Consider the following 25,280-nt stretch of genomic DNA (forward strand, 5'->3'; position numbering starts at 1 on the left):
GAACATGTAAGCCTGTTTCACTTTACAAGAGACTCCTATAAATAGAAGAGGGAATGCGAATCTCTGTGGCTTTGCACTGTATTCTAGAAAATGTAACTCACAACCCTGTGCCGGTGGGTGGACGGTGGGGGAAGATGAGAAGGATGAGGAAGAGACACTATCTTGCCTAAAAACCTGGCAGCTCTCTTTAAGGGCCATTGCTTTTAGTTTAAATGCTCATTTCTTATTCTATTTTCAGGTCCTCTCTGGGATTTTAGGAATGTTGAGACGTGCTGGTTATAAAGCCCTAAGTACAAGATGGTCACGGCTGGCTGGAACGAGGCATGTTCTAATGGAAACAAATCACTTGTCAGTAAGCAGCCTTCAAACTCTGAACAAAAGCTCAAAGGGCTCAGGGAAAAAATACATGTTTGTTGGCTTAGATTGGCTGGATGCAAAGCTCATAGCCACAAGGCATCCGAATTATTGGACGCCAAGTAAAGGTAAGACCACAATTTGGAAGGGGTGAAGTGTTAGGATGGCAATAGGTACATCTGATAAATAATTTAAAAAGTGGATCTGTTCAAAGGAAATACTGTGAATTTCTATCCTTCAGAGCTCAGCTTGCTTAATGAAGCAGGATTAAGGTACAGTTTCAGCCCAAGCTCTTAGCAAGTAAAGTACATTTATATCCCACCTTTTTCCCATCATGGAACTCAAAGCAGCATACATGGGGTTCCCATGCAGTCTCCCATCCAGACACTGACCAGACCCAGACCTGCTTAGCTTCAGTAAAGTGGTTGTATCATGTGCCCTCAGACCATATGTGTGAAACTCCACACAAATGAACCCCTTTCACTGGTTTGAAACAGGTCGGCTACCATTCATTAAAGCAGGGATGGACTGCAACTCCCATCTTCCCTCACTATTGGCTATGTTGGCTAGGGCTGATGGGAGTTGCAGTCCAAGAACATCTGGAAGTCTGCATTACACTGCATTAAAGACTCTTTCAACTAAAACAGGTGGTCTGTGGCAAACCAGTTTTGTGGGATCGGTGTCAGCCGTGAGCTGGACAGTGCTGTATCAACTCCATCTGATACAGTGGCTGCATCCCTATCTTCCCAACCATCTGCTCCCATCGGTAGTACATGCCCTGGTCTCCTCTCATTTAGACTACTATAATGTGCTCTTCATGGGGTTACCCTTGAAGATGGTTCGGAAGCTGCAGCTGGTACAGAACGCGGCAGCTCGCCTGATTAAAGGCAGCTGCGGGCGAGATCACATCACTCCAGTGCTGAAGGAGCTGCACTGGTTACCAGTTGTTTTCTGGGCCAAATTCAAGGTGTTGCTTTTGACCTTTAAAACCCTATATGGTTCCAGCCCAGCTTATCTGAAAGAGCGCCTCCAGCAACACCAGATAGGCCGCTCAACAAGTTCAGCCTTGGATGGCCTTCTCTCTGTCCCATCAGCCAGGACAGCTAGGCTGGTGAGGACAAGGGAGAGGGCCTTCTCTGTGGTGGCCCCCACTCTGTGGAACTCCCTCCCTAGGGAACTCCGCCATGCCCCCTCTTTAATGAGCTTCCGCCACGCACTAAAAATGTGGTTGTTCAGGCAGGCATTTGGGTTTGGATAGGGTAATTTTAGAAATGTGATGTTTTTAATGTTGAATTTTATTGTTATGAACTGTTTTTAATGTTGTACATCGCCCAAAGTGGCTGGGTGACCAGCCAGATGAGTGATTAATAAATTTAATAAACAATAATAATAAAAATAGGAGGCTGTTATTTAGTACAGAGATATCTGTGGCAGAACTGGGATTGGTTGCTCTCGTTTTTCCAGAGCATAGAGCCAGATCTGATGAGAAAATAATAAAAGGGAGTACTAAACAAGTGCTGCGCACCTTTCTTTCACCACACCTGGACTTAGGGAGAAGGGCACCTCAGGGTGCTTCCAGGCAGAGAATTCCAGCTCTAGCACTCAGAAGGCACTGTACAGCTATTCTGCCTTTTCTTCCTTAATGGATTTTTTATGGTACAAAAAAAGATGGAAGAAGTGATGGGAAAGCATGGGATGGGCCACAAATGGAAGACAATGACATCTGGACTCCACGTAAAATTCCATGAATGAGGCAGGGGGGTGGCACAATAAAAACCTCATCTGGAAACACCCTTGGCCAGAGAGTGCGATGTCCAGACAGATCTGAGCCACAGCAACCTACTTACTTACTTACTTACTTACTTACTTACTTATTTAATTTCATTTCTATACAGCCCCATAGCTGACGCTCTCTGGGCAGTGTACAGAAGTTAAAACATTAAAAACAATATAAAAAGTTTAAAAGCCATTTACAAAAAAGCACATAAAAGCACAGAGACAATATACACAAACAACGTATAACTAAAAACAACATTGAACTATCAGTCATAACTAAAGACTCATCCAGGACCGATTAAAACTCATCATGTGCTACCAAATACCTGGGAAAAGAGAAGGGTCTTAACCTGGTACCAAAAAGATAATAATGTTGGTGCCCGGCGGACCTCATCAGGGAGCTTGTTCCACAGATGGGGGGCAATCACTGAGAAGGCCCTTTCCCTCATTGCTGCCTTCTGAGCTTCCCTTGGAGGAGGCACTTGGAGGATGGCCTTAGATGCTGACCAGACTGTACGGGTAGGTTCATTTCGGGAGAGGTGTGCCATCAGGTATTGTGGTCCCAAGCCATATAGGGCTTTATATGTTAAACCCAGCACCTTGAATTGAGCTTGGAAGCATATAGGCAGCCAGTGCAAGTGGGACAGAGTCGGTCTTATATGTTCGGACCTTCTGGTCCCTGTTAAGGATCTGGCCGCTGCATTTTGCATGAGCTGCAGCTTCCGAACCGTCTTCAAAGGCAGTCCCACATGGAGTGCATTGCAGTAATCTAACTTGGAGATTACCAGAGCATAGACAACTGAAGCCAGGTTATCTCTGTCCAGATAGGGGTGTAGCTGAACCACCAACTGAAGTTGGTAGAAGGCACTCTGTGCCACTGAGGCCATCTGAGCCTCAAGTGACAAAGGTGGTTCCAGGAGGTCCCCCAAGCTATGGACCTGCTCCTTCAGGGGGAGTGCAACCCCACCCAGAATAGGTTGAACACCCGCCATCCGTTCAGCAGAACCACCTACCAACATCATCTCAGTCTTGTCTGGATTGAGTTTCAGTTTATTAGCCCTCATCCAGTCGATTGTCGCAGAGAGGCACTGATTCAGCACATTCACAGCCTCACCTGAAGAAGATGAAAAGGGGAATTAGTGCTGCGTGTCATCAGCATACTGATGACATCGCACTCCAAAACTCCAGATGACCGCACTCAATGGTTTCATGTAGATGTTGAACAGTATGGGGGACAAAACTGACCCCCGTGGAACCCCATATTGGAGAATCCATGGGGCTGAGCAGTGTTCCCCAAGCACCACCTTCTGGAGGTGACCCTCCAAGTAGGAACGAAACCACTGCAATGCAGTGCCTCCCACTCCCAGCTCGGAGAGCCATCCCAGAAGGATACCATGGTCAATAGTATCAAAAGCTGCCAAGAGATCAAGGAGAATCAACAGGGTACACTCCCCCTTTCTCCCAACATACGTTATCATACTGGGCGACTAAGGCTGTTTCTATGCCAAAACCAGGCCTGATTCCTGATTGAAATGGATCCAGATAATCAGTCTCATCCAAGAATGCCTGGAGCGAGTTGGCAACCACTCATTCAAGGAAAATGCCCAGGAATGGAACATTTGCAGCCGGCCTATAATTAGTAAGGTTTTCCAGGTCTAGGGTGGATTTCTTCAGGAGTGGTCTCATCACTGCCTCTTTCTGGCAGCCTGGAACCACTCCCTCTCACAAGGAAGCATTAATCACCTCCCTAGCCCAGCTGGCTGTTCCCTCCCTGCTAGTTTTTATTAGCCAGGAAGGGCAAGGATCCAATATGGAAGTGGTTACATGAACCTGTCCAAGCACTTTGTCCACATCCTCGAGCTGTACCAACTGAAACTCATCGAAGAAAACTGGAGAAGACTGTGCTCTGGATACCTCACAAGATTCACCTGCAGTAATACTGGAGTCTGTCCTGGTGGGTGCAAGAGATTTTATTCTGGAAGTGCCTAGCCAGTACATTACAGCAGGCCTTAGATGGTTCCATAGCGTCCTTAGGGCCAGAATGTAAAAGGTCCCGGACAACCCTAAAAAGCTCCACTGGGCGGCATATGGATGCTTGAATAGAGGCAGTGAAATATTTTTTCCTTACAACTCTCACTGCCTTTGAATATACCTCGCCATAGGCATGCACCAGAGTTTGATTGCATCCACTAGGAGTTTTTCACCACCTGCCCTCAAGCCGTCTCCTATTTTGTTTCATCACTCTCAGCTCTGGGGTGTACCACAGAGCCATATGAGCTCTACTCTGGAGAGGACACTCAGGAGCAATCATGTCAACTGCCCCGGTCATTTCTGCAGATCAAACAGGGTTTTGACAGGAGCACCAGCCATATCAGCCGAAAAACCCCTCAGAGTGCTCTGGAAACCATCTGGATCCATTAGTCTTCAGGGGTGGACCATCTTAATACATTTCATTCATGGAAATAACGAGATGAGCATGCATCATTGCAGCACCGTTTGTCTCGCTTCGAATGAATGCTGTTGTCTTCCATCTTAGCTTTAGCAAATGAGCTCCGGGGGGCTCAGGGGGGAGTGCACAGATCCAGGGCGTTGAGGGTCGTACGACCCGCCTCGAAAAGACCCGACCCCTCCTCACTAAAATTGGTGACACCCACCATCAGTTACTTACTCATCACTTCATTTGCAGCCCTGCGTGCCCTGTAGCCCTCCTGGGAAAAGACATCTTGACAAAACTTCCTGGGAAGAGACATCTTGACAAAGTCTTTGCCGCTTGACCAGACCGTCCACCCTTTCCACTCTGGAGACCAAGTACTGGTCAAAAAGTGGAAAAAGGAGCCCCTGACTGCCAGGTGGGACAGACCCTATACTATGGCCCTGACTAGCCACACAGCGGTAAAACGTTTGGGGTGGGATAGGTGGATTCATCATACTAGGATAAAAAACCAGACCTCGGCATCCTGTCCCCAAGGAGACCCGGAGTCCACAAGCAACAACCCTCTGCCCTCCCCGACCCCGGACGCTCGGGGAGGCACAGGGCAAGATTTAGAGATGGCATGGGAGTATCAGGCTCTTGAGGGGCTGAAGGGACCTTTTCGCCGAAAATGAAGTGGCTGTGGGTCCTAGCGCTACTTTCCAATGGAGTAGTGGGAGTGGGGCAATCTTGTTGTCAAGAAAATGGCCAAACAGTTTTCAGAACTTCTTTAGGGGCAGAATATTATAAATCCATGAAGTCCATCACCTGCCTAAGAAAAAGGGTTTTTGAGGTACAACAGATTAAACCTTACACCTACTACACTGGCAGCCAGAAAAGCCAGTTACCACTAGGGATCAAGGTCTGCCTCACCAAGGGAGGACAGTGGGGATTAGATCAGTGGAGCCCGCCGCGGGTCCATAAAACCATCAAGCAAGTCATACAACAGGCCAAATTAACTACAAAAGCCCATCCCAAGCCAACCTTACTGCAAATCCCAGAAATAAAAGTCCGCCCCTGGAGAGCCCGGTTAGGGATCCCAATGACAAAAGAAACTGATAATGTATGGCTAGAGTGGGTAAAATACACAGCCAAGTCCTTAAACAAATCTAACTGTTTTGTATGCGCAGCCGGAAGATCCTTCGCCAAGGTATTACCCCCCCCCCCCCCCCCGAGTAGCTGCCACTCCTGCAGCTGGTTAGAACCAGTTCCAGCTAGATAGCTTCCTGCCCAGCTTGCAAGGACAGGTCAGCCGTAGAGACATGTCAACTACGCATGCTTAATGAAGTTCATTAATATTATGTGGCCCACCCCGCATAGCTAATGAGGTCATTATACTGAATGTATATAAGCTGTACCAAAACCATCTAGGGTGTGGTTCTCGTTTGTGGCATTAGCCACAAGAATCCACCCGAACAGCGCTGTTTGTCTCCTTCCAAATAAAACTGCGTTGGACTGAATCTCAGAGTTCTGTGTGTCTCTAAGGGGATATTGGCATACCCCTCCTAGAGGGAATGGACTTAAGCATAATTTGTGCAACAGGAGTGTTACAGGTGGAAGTCAATAGCATCTGCCCCTCCCCATAAAATGTTGTGAGTGAGGCAGGATGGTGGTGTGATGAAAGCCTCATCTGGAAGCACCTCTTATCTCTCAGGCTTATCTATCATGCTGGAAGGTTCATTCATGAGCTTGGACTATTGCTAGTCTCCTGGTTCAGAGAAACAAAACAGGGACTGAACATTGCTTGCATGAGGTATAACTGGCTGCCACACACCAGACCATTAACCAAGTTTTAAAGAGATACCCTTGCAGATCAACAGCTTGTGGAGGAGGCAGGCCCAAATCAATGCTCTTTACAGACAAAATGGGGAGTCACCCCTGCTAATTGGTGTCCACCATCCTGAAAGCGCACAACTAGGCACTTCTAAAAAAACGAGTGCCTTCACACACCAGTATTGGCTCCTTATAACACAAGCGTGGGCAACCTGTGGCCCTAATGCCACATGTGGTCCTCAGCCTGATTTCAGAAGTCTTTGAAAACAATCCATTCAGACCTCTCGCAACGGCAATTTATTCCTTCCCCAGCAACCCATTGGGTGGGGAGGAAAAGAGAGAGAGGGGTGAGGGAAAGGGTGGCAGAAAGAGAGAGAAAAGGGGTGGCAGAAAGTGAGAGTGCTGTTTCTAGATTTTTCTTGTTCACCAAGTCTCATCTTAAATATTGATATGGCACGTCATCTCATTACAGAAGCTTTGCAGAGCATTTCAGGAGAATATTACCTTACAAAACTGAAAATCTGGAACAGTGTTTCTGTCATGTGTTACAGTACAACTAGGGGGTTCTTGTATCCCATCTACCTTCTATGCTGGTCCAAGAGAATGTGGAGAAATGATTCACACAACCAGGTAGTGCATGTTTACCATGCTGGCCTGACATTTTGACTGCCTACATTGAATGTGCCATGGTTAAATGGCTGCATGTTCTAGCCAGTGAATCTAAAACTGGCTATTCACAATTAGAAGAAGCTGCCAATGTAGCCAAAATTATTCCAACCTCCCCCGCCCTACAAACCACAGAGATGCTTGAGCTTGAGGTAAATTTGTATGACCTACTTACCCCACAGCCATGTTCAATCTGGGTTTGCCAAGAGTACCTGGTTTGAGAAACAACCCTTCAAAGTGGGAATGCAACTTGCTCTGAAAAACATGCAGTGGATTCTAACAAGCCCACTTGTTGCCACTAAATAGTGTCTTTCGGAACCTCATTAAAGGAGGAATCCTGGGAACCTATTGTTTGAAAAGTATACCACTTTGCAGCCATCACACTTAACAGTAAACTTTGCGAGGATCAGACAGCAAAATGACTTTTGTAGGGAAAAGATACCCTTCTGTATCCATGCATAGAATAGGTAGACTGACATCTCTTAGGGTTCAATCCTATGCATGTTTAGACAGAGAAAAGGCCTACAACTCCCAGCATGTCCCAGTCAGCTATGCTGGCTGTGGCATGCTGGGAGTTATAGAATCAAAGAATAGTAGGGTTGGAAGGGGCCTACAAGGCCATCGTGTCCAACCCCCTCCTCAATGCAGGAATCCAAGTCAGAGCATCCCTGACAAATGGCTGTCCAGCCTCGTCTTGAAGGCCTCCAGTGTGGGAGAGCCCACCACCTCCCTAGGTAATTGGTTCCATTGTCGTATATCTCTAACAGTCAGGAAGTTTTTCCTGATGTTCAGCCGGAATCTGGCTTCCTGCCACTTCAGCCCATTCTTCCATGTCCTGCACTCTGGGATGATCAAGAAGAGATCCTGGCCTTCTCTGTGACAACCTTTCAAGTACTTGAACAGTGCTATCATATCTCCCCTCAGTCTTCTCTTCTCAAGGCGAAACATGCCCAGTTCTTTCAGTCTCTCTTCACAGGGCTTTGTTTCCAGTCCCCTGATCATCTTTGTTGCTCTCCTCTAAACCCTCTCCAGTTTGTCTGCATCCTTCTGAAAGTGTGGTGCCCAGAACTGGACACAGTACTCCAGATGAGGCCTAACCAGTGCTGTGTAGAGGGGAACTAGTACTTCCCGGGATTTGGAAGCTATGCTTCTATTAATGCAGCCCAAAAGAGCATTGGCCTTTTTTGCAGCCACATCACATTGTTGGCTCATATTCAGCTTGTGATCGACAACAATTCCAAGATCTTTCTCGCTTGTAGTGTGGTTGAGCCACATATCCCCCATCTTATAACTGTGCATTTGGTTTCTTTTTCCGAGGTGCAGAACTTGGCATTTATCCCTATTAAATGTCATTCTGTTGTTTTCTGCCCAGCGCTCCAGTCTATGCGATCACTTTGAATTTTGTTTCTGTCTTCCAAAGTATTAGCTATCACACCCAATTTTGTGTCATCTGCAAATCTGATCAGCATTCCCTGCACCTCCTCCTCCAAGTCATTCATAAAAATGTTGAAGAGCACTGGGCCCAGGACTGAGCCCTGCGGTACCCCACTCGTTACCTCTCCCCAGTTTGAGAATGTCCCATTGATCAGCACTCTTTGAGTCCGATTCTGTAGCCAACTGTGGATCCACCGGATCGTTGTTTCATCGAGCCCACTTTGAGCTAGTTTGCTCATCAGGATATCATGGGGCACTTTGTCGAAAGCTTTGCTGAAGTCGAGGTATATGATGTCTACAGCATTCCCACGGTCTACAAGGGAGGTTACTTGATCAAAAAATGAGATCAGATTTGTCTGGCAGGACTTGTTTTTGACACATCCATGTTGGCTTCGAGTAATCACGGCATTGTTGTCAAGGTGCTTACAGATGGATTCCTTTATCATCTGCTCCAGAATTTTCCCAGGGATTGATGTCAGACTGACTGGTCTGTAGTTCCCAGGTTCCTCCTTTTTACCCTTTTTGAAGATAGGGACAACGTTAGCCCTCCTCCAGTCATCTGGCACTTCCCCCATCCTCCATGATTTGTCAAAGAGAATAGACAGCGGTTCTGAGAGTTCTTCTGCCCGTTCCTTTATTACTCTAGGATGCAGTTCATCTGGCCCTGGAGATTTGAACTCATTCAAAGTAATTAGGTGTTCCTTGACCATATGCCTATCGATCTCAAGCTGCAATCCTGCCCCTTCAGCCTGTACTTCGACTTTGCCAGGGGGGTCATAGACACTCTTTTGGGAGAAGACTGAGCCAAAGTAGGAATTGAGCACCTCTGCCTTTTCTTTGTCATCTGTTATCATTTTGCCATCTCTATTTAATAGCTGAACCACCATTTCTTTCCTCTGCCTTTTACTATGCACGTAGCTGAAGAAAGCCTTTTTGTTGTTTTTAGCATCCCTTGCTAACCTCAGCTCATTCTCAGCTTTAGCCTTCCTGATGCCATCCCTGCAATTCTGTGCTATCTGCCTGTACTCTTCCTTTGTTACTTGTCCTTCTTTCCACTTCCTATATGTGTCCTTTTTTGTTTTCAGGTCATCCCTAAGCTTTTTGTGAAGCCACATTGGCTTCTTCTGTTGTCTTCCACCTTTTCTTCTCGTTGGAATTGTTTGTGATTGTGCCTTGAGAATTTCCTTTTTTAAAAGCTCCCACCCATCTTGGACTCCTTTTCTCGTTAGCGTCGCTTGCCATGGGACCTTACTGATCATTGTTCTGAGTTTATTAAAATCAGCTTTCCTAAAATCCAGGGCACGTGTTTGACTACACTCGGCTTTTGCTTCCCTTAGAACCAAGAACTCAAGTACAACATGGTCGCTTTCCCCCAGAGTTCCTGTAACTGCTACTTTATCCACTAAGTCATCTCTATTGGTTAGGATCAAGTCAAGGATAGCCGATCCTCTAGTTCCTTCCTCTACTTTCTGTAGGAGGAAGTTATCCGCCACACAAGTCAGGAATTTCCTGGAGGGGCCATGTTTTGCAGAATTTGTCTCCCAACAAATATCGGGGAAATTGAAGTCATCTACTACATCATGCTTCCTTAAAACATTGGCTATTTGCTTTTCAAAAGTTTCATCCTTGTCTTCTTCTTGATTGGGTGGCCGGTAGTAGACTCCGACCACCAGGTTCCTTTTATTCTTTGCTCCATTTATTTCAACCCAGATGCTCTCGATGGGGCTACCAAGCTCCTCCTCCTGTATTTCTGTGCAGAGATATGTATTTTTCACATACAGTGCAACCCCACCTCCCTTTCTGTTCCTCCTGTTCTTTTTGAACAAGTTATATCCTTCAATTGCTATATTCCAGTCATGACACCAAGTCTCAGTTATACCTATCAGGTCATAATTTCCCTCTTGTATTAAGAGTTCAAGTTCGTTCTGTTTGTTTCCCATACTCTGGGCATTAGTATATAGACATCGAAGACCATGTGCTTCATAGTCTGGCTTTCTTCCTACATATGTCTGAAGACTATTATTGGGCGCTATCAGAGCTGTTCTCTCCGTTGCAGTGCATGCACCTACGTCCATTGTTACCCCCAACATTACATCTCCCTTCCCCGTAGGATTCAGTTTAGTTGTATGCCTTCTCTGTCTAAACATGCATAGGATTGCACCTTTAAAGATTTATATGCTACCTTTTGGGTATGCCACAAGGTGGCTTACAGAATATAACATGATATAATATAAAACAATTTCTAAAATAATAAAACAGCAGATTGAAAAGAAATAAGCCAAAGAACTACAAATTCATACATCAGCCATCAGTCCTATTAAAAGGGGGGGCATCAAATGCCATTAAAACATGCTAGACACCTGAAAGATAGTAAAGACGGTGCTAGGTGTACATGCCTAAGTGCACATAACTTGGGGGCACTACCACAAAAAAGCCCTTTCTCCGGGTGCCACTCACCTAAACTCCAAAGGTTGCCCAGAGAGAAAGGTCTCAGAAGAAGATCTCAATTGACAGGCAGGTCCATGTGGAAGAAGACAGCCCTTCAGATTCTTGGGCCCAGGCCATTTAGGGCTTTAAAGGCCAAATCTAGCAACTTGAATTCAGCCTGGAAACAAACTGGCAGCCACTGAAGTTCTTTCAGTACTGGTGTGATGTGTTCTCAGTGGTCAATCTCAGTTAATAATCTGGCTCCCGCATTATGTATCAGTTGTGGATTCCCAAATGCTCTTCGAGGGCAGCCCCACACACAATACATTTCAATAATCTAGACTGGATATTACTAGACTAGAGCATGGATAGCTGTGACCTCATCATCTCTCTCTAGCAAGAGAAAGAAGCAACAGCCAAAGCTAGTAGAAGGCACTGCAAACTGTGAGCTGCTAATGCTAGCTGAGTAGCCAGCAACAATGCTGGATGCAGCAGCACTGAGAAGCTCCGAGCCTGGTTATTTGGGAGTGTGACTCTATGCGGGACCAGGATCTCTAGTACTCCTCTCCTTGTGCCCAGAGCATAAAACCCTTCCTCATAATAAGTGTTGTGAAGTTTCTTCAGAGGCCCCCACCCTTGATTATCTCACCTTTCCATCAATCCCTTGTCCCCTGCCTCAAGTCTCCTTCTTTACGAATGTATGAACCAGCAAAACTTGAGCTTGCCAAAGTTCTCGGAATTCTGTCCTGAAGCTCATTCTGACTCAAGTCCATCATATCAGATTGTGAGCTTTGTTTTTTTCTTTTCGCATGAAAATCGGTGTGCCTTTTCCCAAATGTACCCATCTTTGAAATGTACCCGTCTGCATCTTTGAAATGTATGCATTCTTCTCCCATTGAGTAAAGCATGTGTGTATGCATTTTTCAAACACACATTTTTTCATGCACATTTTTCAAATGTACGCATGCTATCAAACCCATTTTTTTGGTCTGCGAATCACATTGCAGGCTTGAAAATTTGATGGCTTCGACCACAGATTGTGTCCAAGTCCGTGTTCTGTCTGGAAGGTACGAACTGGGTAAATCTTGGTAAAAAAAAACCTGAAATGAATTTCTCGTATATCCCTATCCATCTTTCAGGTTCTCTTTTTTACTTGACATGACAAGCCATGGCAACTCTTGGCTGGGCTTGCATATTCATAATGGAAAATGGCATGTACAACGGCACCCTGAAGTTTAATTCACCCGCAGTGGGCTTTCGTTTGGTCTGAACCAGGTCATTATCTTTTATTTCACTCATTCTCATGTCTCAGTCCATATAGCATCATGTCTGGGATCTGGCTGGTACAGCATCTGGCCTCCAGATAATCTGATCTTGCATTTTGATAAAAGATATATTTTGCAGTCATCACAATTATGCTGGCATTATTTTTGCTTAAGATCCAGATATCCAAGGGTGCCTCAGCCAGAATGTTCAGTGGTCAAATATTGAGGCTTATCCATACAATTCTGTCCCTCCTTCTGGTTTTTAGTCTCAGTTTGTTGAACAAATATTCCAAATTATTCACCAAAATTACAGAATTTGAATAATTTATTTTGAATCTGGAATCTCTTGTGGATTTTGGATTTGAGTATATTTAGCCTCAGCTGCAGTATTATCCATCCATGCAAAGAACATGTTCAAGGACTTACCCAATATAATCAACCATCTGTAGCAGAAGATCATCTTCTCTATATGTCACTCATATAAATGATTTTGCTCTGAGTTCTTCTAGTTTGGTGAACAGTCTGTTATGTAAGGTGTGATCACTGTGTGTGTGTTTAGAAGGCTCTTGATTTTCATAAGCAAATATTGTGGACTCTAGTAATCTGGCTTGGTAAGCACAGTAGTTATGAAACAACTTTTAAAAAATAATTTTGGAACCTTGCCTCTATTTCTGTTTATTTTAAGGGATTATTTGCAAGGGATAATGTGTCTCTGTCCTCAAGGATACTCTAACTGAACCCTCTGAACCTAGCCAATTAATACCTACCATTAAAGTCATTCTTTGAAGCTAAGATGCAATGTTAATGATGTCCACAAGCGTTGCCAGCATTTTCATCATCCTAAAACATTTAATCTCCATTTCAGAAGGTAAGGTAAGATCAGGACATTCTGTGCAGAAGGGGAATGGAGGGAGCACAGGGTTCAATCTGCTCATGGTGTTGTATCATGAGAAGACACCAGGCAGGTCTCCAACATCAAGATCACAGTTCTCAAATGTCAATTGAGCCAAGGGCCTCTGGGTTACCTTTGCTACCTGCCCCTGGAAATGTCTGGGGACATTGGGTCAGGCCTAACTTTCTTCTCCTTTGTAAATATGTATTGTCAGACTTATTTCATGCTGTGGCTCAAGGAGCACATTGTTGGCATATTTTGGAGACTTCGGATGAAGTCAATTTGCATGAACAGGGCAATGCACTTATTCTGGAGAACAAAACTGATAATCTTAATACAGCCAGTGTGGTGTAGTGGTTAGAATGTTGGGCTGGGACTTGGGAGACCTGGGTGCTTGTCCCCACTTGACCATGAGGCTCACTGGGTCACTTTGGGCAAGTTACTGATTCTCAACATACCTCACAGGGTTGCTGTGAGGATAAAATGAAGCAGAGGAGGATTATGTATGCTACTTCGGGCTCCTTGGAGAAAAAAGTGGGATATAAATGTAACAAATACATAAATAAAAATATTGACACCTCCCTGACAAAATATTTGAAATAATCCTTAGAATGGTAGAATCTGAAAAACAATGCATGTTTACTTGAATTTTGGTTGTGAAACCTTTAAATATACTACCACCATATTTTCAAAGTTACTTGCAAAACTGTGAGTGTTAGAAAGAACTACTTTGATCTTACAGTTCTAACAAAACCTAGGAGGTTGCACAATGGTGTTTTAGCAACCACATGCTGCTTCCCACTGGCCAGGTATTGCCAAGCAATACTTAACTTTAATTTTTTTGAAAAAGGAAACGAATCAATTTATGGTTGCACTTTTACACTTGGCCTACAGACGGACATAAAATAAGTACTTACACATTTTCCTCAGGTTCAAGATCCCTTAGCCATAGAGAGGCATAAGGAGAACTAATACAGCATAATGTTGGGTGACAGACAAACCCTGTGATATGGGTTATTTCATACCAAAATGGCTGTCACAAGATGATTTGTTGTTGCTTTCTTATCGACAGCACTGTTTGCCATCCTTAGAGACTGAGAGACCACAGAGAAATTAGGCATTCCTGCCTCACTGAAGCAACATTATTGTGCAAACGTATGCTACACATTAAAGCAACAGTGCGATGGATGTAGAACTGTGAACCAGGAGGGTAATAAGTTTAGTAATACATCAGTAGTGTTGAACCTCAGACTATGGGCTGAATTCAGTCTGCTTGAGGTTGCAATATAGACCACTGGGTTTCCCAAATGGCCACATACCCTTCCCCTGCCACCCTTTCTCCACTCCTCACAAGAATGTGTATCATTTCATGCTTTCTTGGCTTTTGCAGTTTTTTCCCCATTCTAAATGGTTGAAATGCCTCTTCTAATGCCTAGAAGAATGCCTCTTCTATTGCCTCTTCTAAGAATGCCTCTTCTAAGGCTCTTGAATGCCTCTTCTAAGGCTCAGTTACTGTCGAAGCTAAAATATGCTGGTATTTTTTGTATTCTGCCCTGGCCTCTTTTGCCTTTGGCCCCACCCACCACTGGGAAGCAGCCCCCGAGAGTGTCTCCAAAACTGAATTTGGCCCATTAGCTGAAAGAGGTTCAACATCCTTGTAGTCCATGGCTGCCTGCTGTGCCAGGCAGGAGGGGCAAAAGACACGCAGTGGAGAGCAAAAGATCAGTCCGATGTAGCGAGCACATGATAACAACAAAGGTCCAGCATGTGGGTCTGATGGGAATTTGTTCTCATTTTTTTGTATGTTCACTTTTCACAAGACCACTTCCCCCTCCTTCAAAGCCATGCCCTGAGTCATGCAAATACAGCCTACAAGAGCTCCTATGCAGATTTCCTGATGCTTTCAGTGTGCCAATGTAGCAGGTTGGCTAAATGAACTTCTCTCAGGTCTGACCTCATAACGCAGACAAATCTTCTTTCTTTCTCCTGCCAGAGAAGACCCAGCAGCCACAGCTCACTTAAAGGTAGAAACTGGGACATTGTGTCATGAAAGGCGTATTAATTTCACCTGTGCAACTGGGTGGTAGGATGAAGGAAAAGAGCTTCCCCCATATATGGGGTGATGGTATTTGCTGTGAAGGTACGCTGTGCTGGGTATCCTGGAACATCATGTGCAGTGCCTGCCTGACAGGTGTGAATTCTTCTGAAGGGAAATGGAATGACTTCAGCAGCATTAACGTCAGTTGCAATGGAGGAAGGAACATTGTCAGAAAGACTCAGTACAGCTGACCTACAGTTTGGCCAGTCCTGTTTGAGTTTGCCATCTCAAAATCACTCATACCATTTTCTAGCTGTGGTATTGGCAAGTTGATATGCATAATATGTGTATAACAATAATTAACACACAACAAACTACTGCAAATTAATGTTGCATAAGTCTTTGTTTCGAATTGCAGAGAAGGGAAGCAGACTGCAGAATGAGGATGTTTCTGAATCTAAAACTGGTTCTTTTAAAAAAAAATTATACCTAAAAACAATATAGCAATATCAATACACACACTAAATTACTATGAAGCTATCATATCATCTAAGAAGTATTAACTGTTCAATCAAAATGATCTCCATAATACTATATATAAATGTAATCATATGTTAAATTCCATATGATTAATTTAGCTATCATTAAGTTCAATTCCTAATAGAATAAATAACACATAACATCAAATTTTATTTGCCTTTACAGCAATAATTTGGGTAGTAACAAAGCAAGAATATATATTAATTTCTATACCATAATGATTTTTCCAATATTCAATAATAGTTTGCCAGTCATCCATGAATTTTGGATTCTTCTGTCTCTCATCTCTTAATCTAACTACCTCACTAATTTTCAATAATTGTGCAATTTGCCATGCTTTAGTAAACCATTATTTACATGTAATTGGTTTTGCATTTTTCTAGTTCTTGGCAATAATATTTTTTTCTTGCCATTAGCAAATGAGATGTTATTGGCTGGTGCGTTTTGGGGATCTCAGATTGAAAGAGCTCTAATAACATTATTTTAGGGCTAAAGGACAAGGGCTGGATCTACACTTACTGCCTTTTTTTGCTTCCAATGAGGTTTTACTGCCCGCCTTTCACACTATGCAGTACCCGCCTCAAATTGGAACCGGAATTTCCCACTTCCGTGCTCCCGCTTTCAATACCCTCATATCCCGGTATTTCCCCTTAATGTGCTCTGATTTTCCGCCTTCGCTACCATATCCGGTCGTAGTCCCCTCCTCCGCCTGTCCATATATGGCGGTGTTTGTATTTCCCTCCTGTCCAATCACAGCTCTTGATGGCCCCATGTCTTCTTCCGGCTACTGATCGCATAGCTTCCTCAGCAGACCTCGTTTCCTCAGCAACAAGCAAAGGGCTGGATGTGCGTGCGCTTGTCTGATCTTGGAAGCTAAGCGGGGTCGGCCGCAGTCAGTAGTTGGATGGGCAACCGCCTAGGAATCAGGCTTCCTGCACTGAGCAGGGGGTTATTCTATCCCTTCAAATGAGATTAAGTTTTACCCCCTCCTACCCCCCACTCCTGTTTTTTTAATTAAGGCGTTATCCTCGCAGAATCGGGGCTTCTCCACGATGTTTTTTTTTCTAATTGAGGCATGATCTTCGAAGCTTCGACGTTGTGAAGCTTTCCAATTCGAGGAGGCTACTGCGTAGTGTGAAAGGCGTGCGGTGAAATCTCATTGGAAGCGAAAAAAGGCGGTAAGTGTAGATCCAGCCGGAGTTGCATGTTTGCAACAAAGAGTCTTTCATGTGTCCCACTCTTCTCAAAAGCAAGTCAGAGCCAAAAGCTACCACATCAGTCAGGCTTGCTATAATGAACTCCAGCTTCCTCTCAGTTTGGACTCAGCAACTTACTCTATACATAATCACATCATAAGAAACCACTAACCCTAACCAGGAAACAAATGTATCCATTTCTGTTCAACATTTTCACCCTGCATTACATCAAATGACTCTGGTGGTGCAATTGATATGCTGTTAGTAATCACCTGTTCAATACAATGGAAAGGCAGGCTTCAGTGATTAAAAAAGATCCTTATGACAAATGCTGCACAACTGTTTGGCCACAACTATAAAGCAAATGGGCTATTTGCATCTGAAAGGGGATTTTTATACATTTGTGAGTGATGGAATAAGATCTATATATGCAGCAAAGGAAAGGGACATGAAATGCTTTCTCCTCTTATTATCATTGCTGATGATAGTGAAAGGCATCGGTTTTGCATTTTCTGTTCCAGAGCTACTGATTCATATACAACTGATTTCTGGAATGTTACTAAGTGATTTAAGTATCAGAACTAGGAAAGATGTGCGCTAGGAGGATAATTTAAGAGAATTCCCTTGGTATCCATCAGTAACTTTTTGGAGTGTGTGTGTTTAGTTAAATGGAGAAACATAGTGAGGGAAACATTAATGTGCTTGAGCTAAGGCCTGTATATACATTCTGAATGATGTTATCAGCATCAAAGACAAGAAGGCTGGATGGATTTAAGTCAGGGATCCCTATGTGAAATTGTATTATGGAACCCCACAAAAGTCTGACATGCACTTTGAAGGAAGGATTCATATGTACACAGGAGCAGGTAAATACAAGCACTCGCAAAGAAGAGTGCATTTGTGACTGAGTGTGACTACTGCCTGCCCAATGCCCAGGGTGCCACTTGTCTCTCCCCCACCCTCCCCCCACCTTTCCTAATATAGAGAGCATGATAGCAGTAGCTCAAAATGGCAATGATCTTTTCAAAGCCATTTCACTCACATAGAAATTTACTCACATTGATTGTGGGCCACACGAGTCTAAAATCCTGCACCCTTACCAGGGCTTCTGCTTCCAGAATCTTTGCGGGATTAAGATCAGCTCCTTTACACAGGTTGACATGTGCTGTTTTTATTTCTCAGCAAGTTCTATATGTTTCATTTTACAGCCACTAGATGGCACTGCTGTTATAGTGCCAGTACAAAAGTACAACCAGCAAGTAAAGCACTTTGTAGTGCTTCCTAGAGAAAAATTGGACTTCCTCTGCACTTTACAAAGGAGGGATAAAGGTCATAAGCCTCAGGATGAGCCCTGGAGGTTGATGACGTCATGTAAAGGACCCGCAAACTTCCGTGAGTAACAAATCTTAACCGTACAATATAAGCCCCGTGTGGAGAAACCCTGTGTGTGTGTGTGTGTGTGTGTGTGTGTGTGTGAAATAAATAAGGACATCTTGCAAAACTCCAAAGATGCTTTATTCACAAGTAGAGGCAAAGGTTTAAAAGTTGCCCCATGCAGTATTTTGGGTAGGGGGGAAGGTGAGAGAGGGGTAATCACAGATGAACAGTGCAATCTGATGTGTGTCTAATCAGAAGCGCCTGAGCTCAGTGGAATTTGCTCCCAAGTAAACATGCTGAAAAATCAGCAAACTGAATCAAGCATAACCAAGCAAAACCAATTTCACAAAACCATTTCTCCTTGAACCACTGGGTCAATTTCAGATATGTTTGATCAAATGACTGTTTCTTCCAGCTCTAGAGCATGCCCATTGTGCTGCTGGTACTGAATGAGGCCACTGCTATTATGATGCATGGTGGAGGTTGAACTCTCATCCAGTGTCAGTTCCCACAATGTTTTGGTGCCCTCTATGCCCCCACCCCAAAATATGTCCTCATCTTTGCCTCTGGAGCACCAGAAAATCAGGGGTAAGGAGGCTACTGATCCTCACTCCTCTCATTGTTTGCTCCCTCCAGGAGGGCAACTGAACAGGTAGGATTTGCAGCGCAAAGTAGAAGCAACAGGACCAGGAGGCTCCAAGGATTGCTTGTGAGCCCCTCTATTGGGGCATAAGTCTTGGCAGGTTCCCAATAACACCAACCCTGACACCACTCCTGCTGCCCTCGAATTGTGAACCAGGGAGGATTTAAAAAACTCAACATCTAAAATGTCCCATTCTAGATAATTAATAACAGAGTTAGAGCTCCAGGTTAGATGACACTTTTCTGTATTTTAAATTTCTTAAGTCATTTCCATAGGATCCGTTTGAATACTGTTTTGTTACAGTTGCACCAACTCCCCTGAGCAGTGAGTTTCCAGCGATGCAGCGCTTAATCCAGGTTCAGTTTTCCTTGGAAGGAGGACATTGGGAGGTAGGGAGAAGTTGTTCTCCCCACCTCATAATACCAGAAGCCAGGGTCATCTGATAAAGCTGAATAATGGAAGATTCAGGACACGATAAACAAAACAATTTCTTCATGAAGTGCAAAGTTAAACTATGGAATTCATTACCTCACGGTGCAGTGATGGCCGCCAACCTGGGCAACTTTAAAAGGGGATTAGACACATGCATGGAGAATAAGCAATGTCTACCTGTTGTGATAGCTATATATTACCTCCTGTACCTCCTGCTGGTGAGCTTTGGGTTTACCACTGTGGGAACCTTTGATAGGCCTTTGGTCTGATCCAGCACATCCCTTTTTATCTTCTACCTATTCGGTATGGATGGTGGCATTTTGGTAACATCAGGAATGGCGCTCAGATAATTAGTTTGTTGTTAATATATATGACATACAGGTTGAGCGTTGGTGGAAGCTTAAGCACTCCAACCAACAGCCAAATCCACTGTCCCACAGCAGATATCCAGACAGAGGTGGCCAGCACCCCAAAATGCTATTAGCTTACTGAGCCCAAATCTCAGCTTTTTCCCTGCCTCTGCCTGTGTTTCTCTCAAAAACTACAGTTTGTCTCCCCAAAATGCTTCTATTACATCCCCCACTCACATTTCAGTTACTCCTTCCCTCTGGCTAGAGGGATGGTAATATGAATGAGTCACTTTCTCCAACCATCTCCTTACCTTTTGGGGTCATTCACCTGTAAGTTCCCTAACAGAAGATGTGGGTACTTGGCAACTTACGGAAAATTTGCAGTCATTCTGGCCACATTAACTCTCTTTTGTTTAAATCCCAATCTTAGAACAGTAGAATATATTTCTGGTACGGGGGTGGTCTTTAAAGATTCTGTTAGTGTTTCATGGAAACATATTTGTATGTGACATTGATACTTGTTAGCAGACTCGAGTCATTTTATGAAAAGATGAGAGATAACGAAACAAAACTGTAAAGAGAACCTAGCATAAAGACTAATCCAACTGTGCTCTGAGAACTGATCCAATTAAATCATACATTTGCTATTCATCCCTTTTAATGAATGCTTCCCTGCCTAGTTTACACCCACATTAAGTCAGCCCAGAATTATGGCTCTTGGCTCTCACAGGTTAGCATGACATGAGTTTATTAACCTTGCAAAGATGGTGATGGAAGGAACAAAGTGGGTTTTATGTGGCAAGAACTCATATCTCTGTACTGAGTATGCTACCTTACTCAGGCCTCCATGTCATGATGCCTTCCAACTTCCAACACAGTTATACTTTTTAACTGGGTAAGAGTAGCCCAGAGTGGGGCAGATAGCAGAGTCAGGAACAAGCAGTTTAGCAGCTGGCATGTTCCAGTATAAATTTATGTGAGGAAAAAACTTATCAAAACATACATTTCCTGGCCACATAGAAAACACATATTCACATTTAGAACTTATAGGCTCCCATGGGCTGAGGTTCTCACAAGGGAGTTGCACCAGGAATTGATGTCACACTGATACTGTGTCAGCTGCACTGGTTGCCCATGAGTTTCTGAGCCCAATTTAAAGTGCTGGTTTTAACTTTTAAAGCCTTCAAAATGGTTTGGACCTAACTTACTTGAAAGATGGCCTTCACCTGTACCAGCCTGCCTGAATTCTGAGGTCAGTAACAGAGGCCCTTCTCATTTGCCTGCTGCCAAGGGTGGTTAAGTTAGTGAGAACAATGGACACAGCCTTTTTGGTAGTGTCTCTGTACCTCTAGAATGAGCCTTAATTGGGGGTTTGTCAAGCCCCTTCTTTGCAGGCCTTCAGGAAAGCTCTGAAGACCCACTTGTTCTCACTGGACTTTTCTTTACTGTAATTTTGGGCTGCTGGTTTTATTTGTTATTGCTGTTTTATGGATTTGTACTGTCTTGTATTGTTTCTTTTATTATGTATGCTGTTTTGGGAGGGTTCCAGCCTTAAAGTTATGCATCGCCCCAAAAGCTGAAATGCATGGCTACAAAAGAGGACAAAAGAGGATAATGATTTGCATAACATTTACATATCATAGAATCATGGAAAAGTAGGGTTGGAAGGGGCCTATAAGATCATTGAGTCCAACCCCATGCTCAATGCAAGAATCTAAGTCAAAGCATCCCTGAGAGATGGCTGTCCAGCTTCATCTTCAGTGCCTCCAGTGTGGGAGAGCCCACCGCCTCCCTAGGTCATTGGTTCCATTGTCGTATTGCTCTAACAGTCAGGAAGTTTTTCCTGATGTTCAGCTGGAACCTGGCTTCCTGTCACTTGAGCCCATTATTCCATGTCCTGCACTCTGGGATGATCGAGAAGAGATCCTGGCCTTCCTCTCTGTGACAGCCTTTCAAGTACTTGAAGAGCGCTATCATATCTCCCCTCAGTCTTCTACATATGCTAACTTATATGTAGAGGTGCAAATTTAGAAATAATAACTATAATGTAAATAGACGTACAATACATCTCACCATAGTGGAGAAGACTGTGGGCCTGCTTAGTCTGCTGTCCAGGTGCTAACTGTTGATGGGCAAATTCTAGGTTCCTGCCTTATGGTTCTTTGACTTCAAACCAGACTTAGACTTGACACCTCTTCCAATAGAAGATGATTTCAAATAAAGGACTGTCCTCTGCCAGGTCTCCAAAATAGAGGACAGTCATCTGTAAAGTAGGGCACCTGGCAACCCGAACACTGCTTAAAAATAATCATTAAAAACTAAATAAATTGAGCCTGTGATGGTCCTCAACCCGTCTGTGGGGTACAGAGTAATCATGTTTTGGCCTGGAGGTAAGCATGTACTTTTAATGCTCAGAAGCAGTGAGGGAGGGTGTACCTGCTTCATCTCACACTGCAGTCCTCTGCCAGTCTTCCTTGCACATCCTCCTTCCTCCCCACCTTTCTCCTGTGCTCAGCCTCAACAGGATTTAATTTTGATACACAGTAGGTGGGGAGGAATGGGGCAGGAGTCACAGCAGTTGCATTCTTTCTCAGGGCCTCTGGACATTTACAGGGCATGAAAGGAGGAAGTGAATGTGGCAGGGCCGGTTCTGGTGGCTTTGCCTGCATGAGCCAGGGAGGCTAATCTTTGCCACTACATTCTACCTACATCTGTACAATTATACTTTGGTACATAGAGAGTGCACTGAGGCCTTTTCCTCCCTTAGTGGCCCTGGAGTGTGTGGGAACCACCATTTATACTGAGGTGCCATTTTTGAGATCTGGTGCCTCCATGAAGAGGCATTTCTTTCTTTCTTTCTTTCTTTCTTTCTTTCTTTCTTTCTTTCTTTATTAAATATATAAACTACCCCTCATCCACAGGATCCCAACACAGCGTATACAACATCAAAAACAGACAAGTACAAAAAATATATATACGCAGTATATAATTACACTCTATGTGAGTGTATTTATGTATGTGGAGCGTAAGGCCTCCCAGACCCTGCAGGACCTGGTTGCCAGCAGAAAGCAAACCCACAAAGCCAGGCTCTTTTGGAGAGCCATGGAAGCAGAGCCAGCATCAAGGGTCAGCATGCTCCTCCTCGTCACCACTGCAACCTGCTTGTTCACCTGCCCCTCACTGTGGCCCAGGCAGTAGTGAGAAGGAGGAGCAGTAGATGCCATGGCCTACTTGGTCACTGGCTGTCTCCCTGTCAAGCAAGCAAGTGGTAGCGACAATGTGGAAGAGGAGGAGAAGCAATAGTAACTGGTAACAATGGGGGTGAGAAGGTAGCTGCACTTAGCAAGGAAGGGATCCAATGAGGGTGTCTTGTCCAAGGGTCCTCAGAAACCTGGAGCTAGCACCACATGGAAAGTGAACCAGAAGGAACAGTTGAACGCACCGCCATGGAAAGGTGTGGCTTCCCCCTCCTTGCTCTACTTGTTTGTTGTAGCAGGCAGGAAATGGTAGGAGATCAAAACCTGGTAAGGCCTGTGGCAGGAGAATATATACTTAAACCCTCCTTTGCACTCATGAAGATGTTAAATAGACATGACTTTTCAAACGCCATGTTCCCACAACCATTTACCATGTATGGGGGGGGGGAGTGGGATTGCGGTGGCAAACCCCACATGCATTCCATTGGTTGCATGAACCAATTGATTTAGTTGAGTGCATGCAGGCAGGCCGGGCTGGACCTTGGCCAAAGTCCAGGGTCCCAGAGCACAGGGCCCCCCAAATGAGCAGCAGGTGATGTGGGCATCATGGAAGCAGAAGCCAGCTCCATTTTATTCCTGTAGTCATGATGGTGTTATGATTTAAGCACATTTAAAATGCAACAATTATATAAAAATCACTCAGATGCTGAGTCCTCTGCCCTATTGCCATTCTTGGGGCATCTCTACACCAGCCTAGAATCCTACATTTAAAACAGGGCTTTCTGCTTCTCTTTTAAATGCAGGATCATGACGACTCCCTTTTCATGTACTTCCTTCTCCCCCACCCCCTTCCCCTTCCTTCTCCCTGCATCTGAGTCTTCCGTTATCTTTCACTGATCTCGCTCCTCTTCTTCCCGCTTTAACTCTTTTCACAGAGGAAACTGAAGCGGAACACAACGGGGTAATTTGATAGCTCATTATCAGTGATCTATTTAAAAATGGAACAAAGGGCATTTAGTGCAAGAGACGCCTTGGATGATCACGGCGTCATGTAAAGAGCCCGCAAACTTCCGTGAAGGAGCAATCTCAATCGCAGGATAAAAGCTCCGCGTGAAGAAAGCCTTGTACTCTCAGCTTGTTTCCCAACCATCTTATGAGACATGAAGTGTTCAAGCACTGAATGGAATCTGGAGGCCATGCTTGCAAGATAAATATCTGTCTGTCTGTTTGTATGTAAATGGTTTTTATATTATGTACAATACTGTATTTTAAAGGTTTTTAATCTCTGTAAATTGCCCAGAGAGCTTTAGCAGTTAGGCGGTATAGAAGTGTTAAAGAAAGTGCACATGCTCAGACAATTTTTTTATTATTATTTTTTAAGATCAGGATTAGCAAACAGTTTTGCTGTTGCTATCATTCTAACATATCAGGAAGGAGCATGAAATGATTTGGGGATGGGGAAGATAAATGTTAGCTTCACCACTGATGCAATACACATGACTGTCTAAAGGTGAGGAGGCATAAGACCATTAGGTTCAAGGTCTAGAATTACCTAGCTGCACCACTGGATGAAGCCTTAGAGTGGCCAACTGTCTGCTTTTCAACTGGATCAAGCAGTATTTCAAGAGCACCCTGGGAAACCTTCTGGTCCCTCTCCGTCTCTTACTTGGCATACAGGAGATGAGAGGAGATGGGTTATTTCTCTTTTTGCTGCCTTTAATCCTTTCTCTGCTATGATTAATAAGCAAAGGAAGCCATTTTGGGTTGAGCCAATGCACTCAATGCTGGGAGCTGGAGTGCTCTATCCCTCGCTCTTACATCAGAACTGCAAGTCCCATCAAGGGTGGGAGGAGAGGAGGGAATTTTAAGGGCAGGAAGAGACCTTTCTATAGATGAGAAGTGGTGTTATGGTTACTGCTTCTTAACTTGCAGGAGCAGGTGAGGCAACAATGCTTCTCCCCCCACCCCATCTTACATTGTCTTGACTGCCCTGGTGCGGATGCAGGCAGTGGCTGGTAAAGGATGCGTTTAGTTGAAGGATGAAGGGGCAGGGAAGGTGTATGGGGGAGAAAGAGGAAGGGAGGCTGTTGGCATAATGAAAGGAAAGGATGTTTTCTATCCTGCAGAACAAGTTACATTTTTTTTTAATGTAAATAAAGTGGAGGGTCGGCTCCTTTTGGTTGAGGAGTAACAAATGGATGGGGGGGGGGATTCAAACAAAATTAAGACTTCATAAGAATTAATCACGAGATGGGATTTATTAAACCCTGGCTACTTATTAAAAATAAGTAAGATTGCCTAGGTTTTGTTCAAAAATTAGAGAAATAGAAATGGTCCAGTTAGACTGCAAGCCTATGCACACTTATCTGGGAGTATGTCCCATTGAATTCAATATGGGTTGCTTATAGCCACCCCCACCAGAGAAATCATAATGTGCAGCCTACCTATCT

General features: G+C 44.2%; 1 long non-coding RNA gene across 1 annotated transcript; it reads left to right on the plus strand.

Moving 5' to 3' along the window:
* The first annotated feature begins 124 nt into the window (after positions 1-124).
* Positions 125-23,992, plus strand: LOC146352438 (uncharacterized). Its single transcript, XR_014787728.1, has 3 exons — positions 125-482; positions 18,040-18,223; positions 23,766-23,992. It is a non-coding gene; the product is annotated as an uncharacterized LOC146352438 (long non-coding RNA).
* Positions 23,993-25,280: the final 1,288 nt, after the last annotated feature.

Source organism: Heloderma suspectum, chromosome 2 (genome assembly GCF_057233095.1).
Source record: "Heloderma suspectum isolate Gila_16-S chromosome 2, 16-S_ref, whole genome shotgun sequence".
Lineage (NCBI taxonomy): Eukaryota > Metazoa > Chordata > Lepidosauria > Squamata > Helodermatidae > Heloderma > Heloderma suspectum.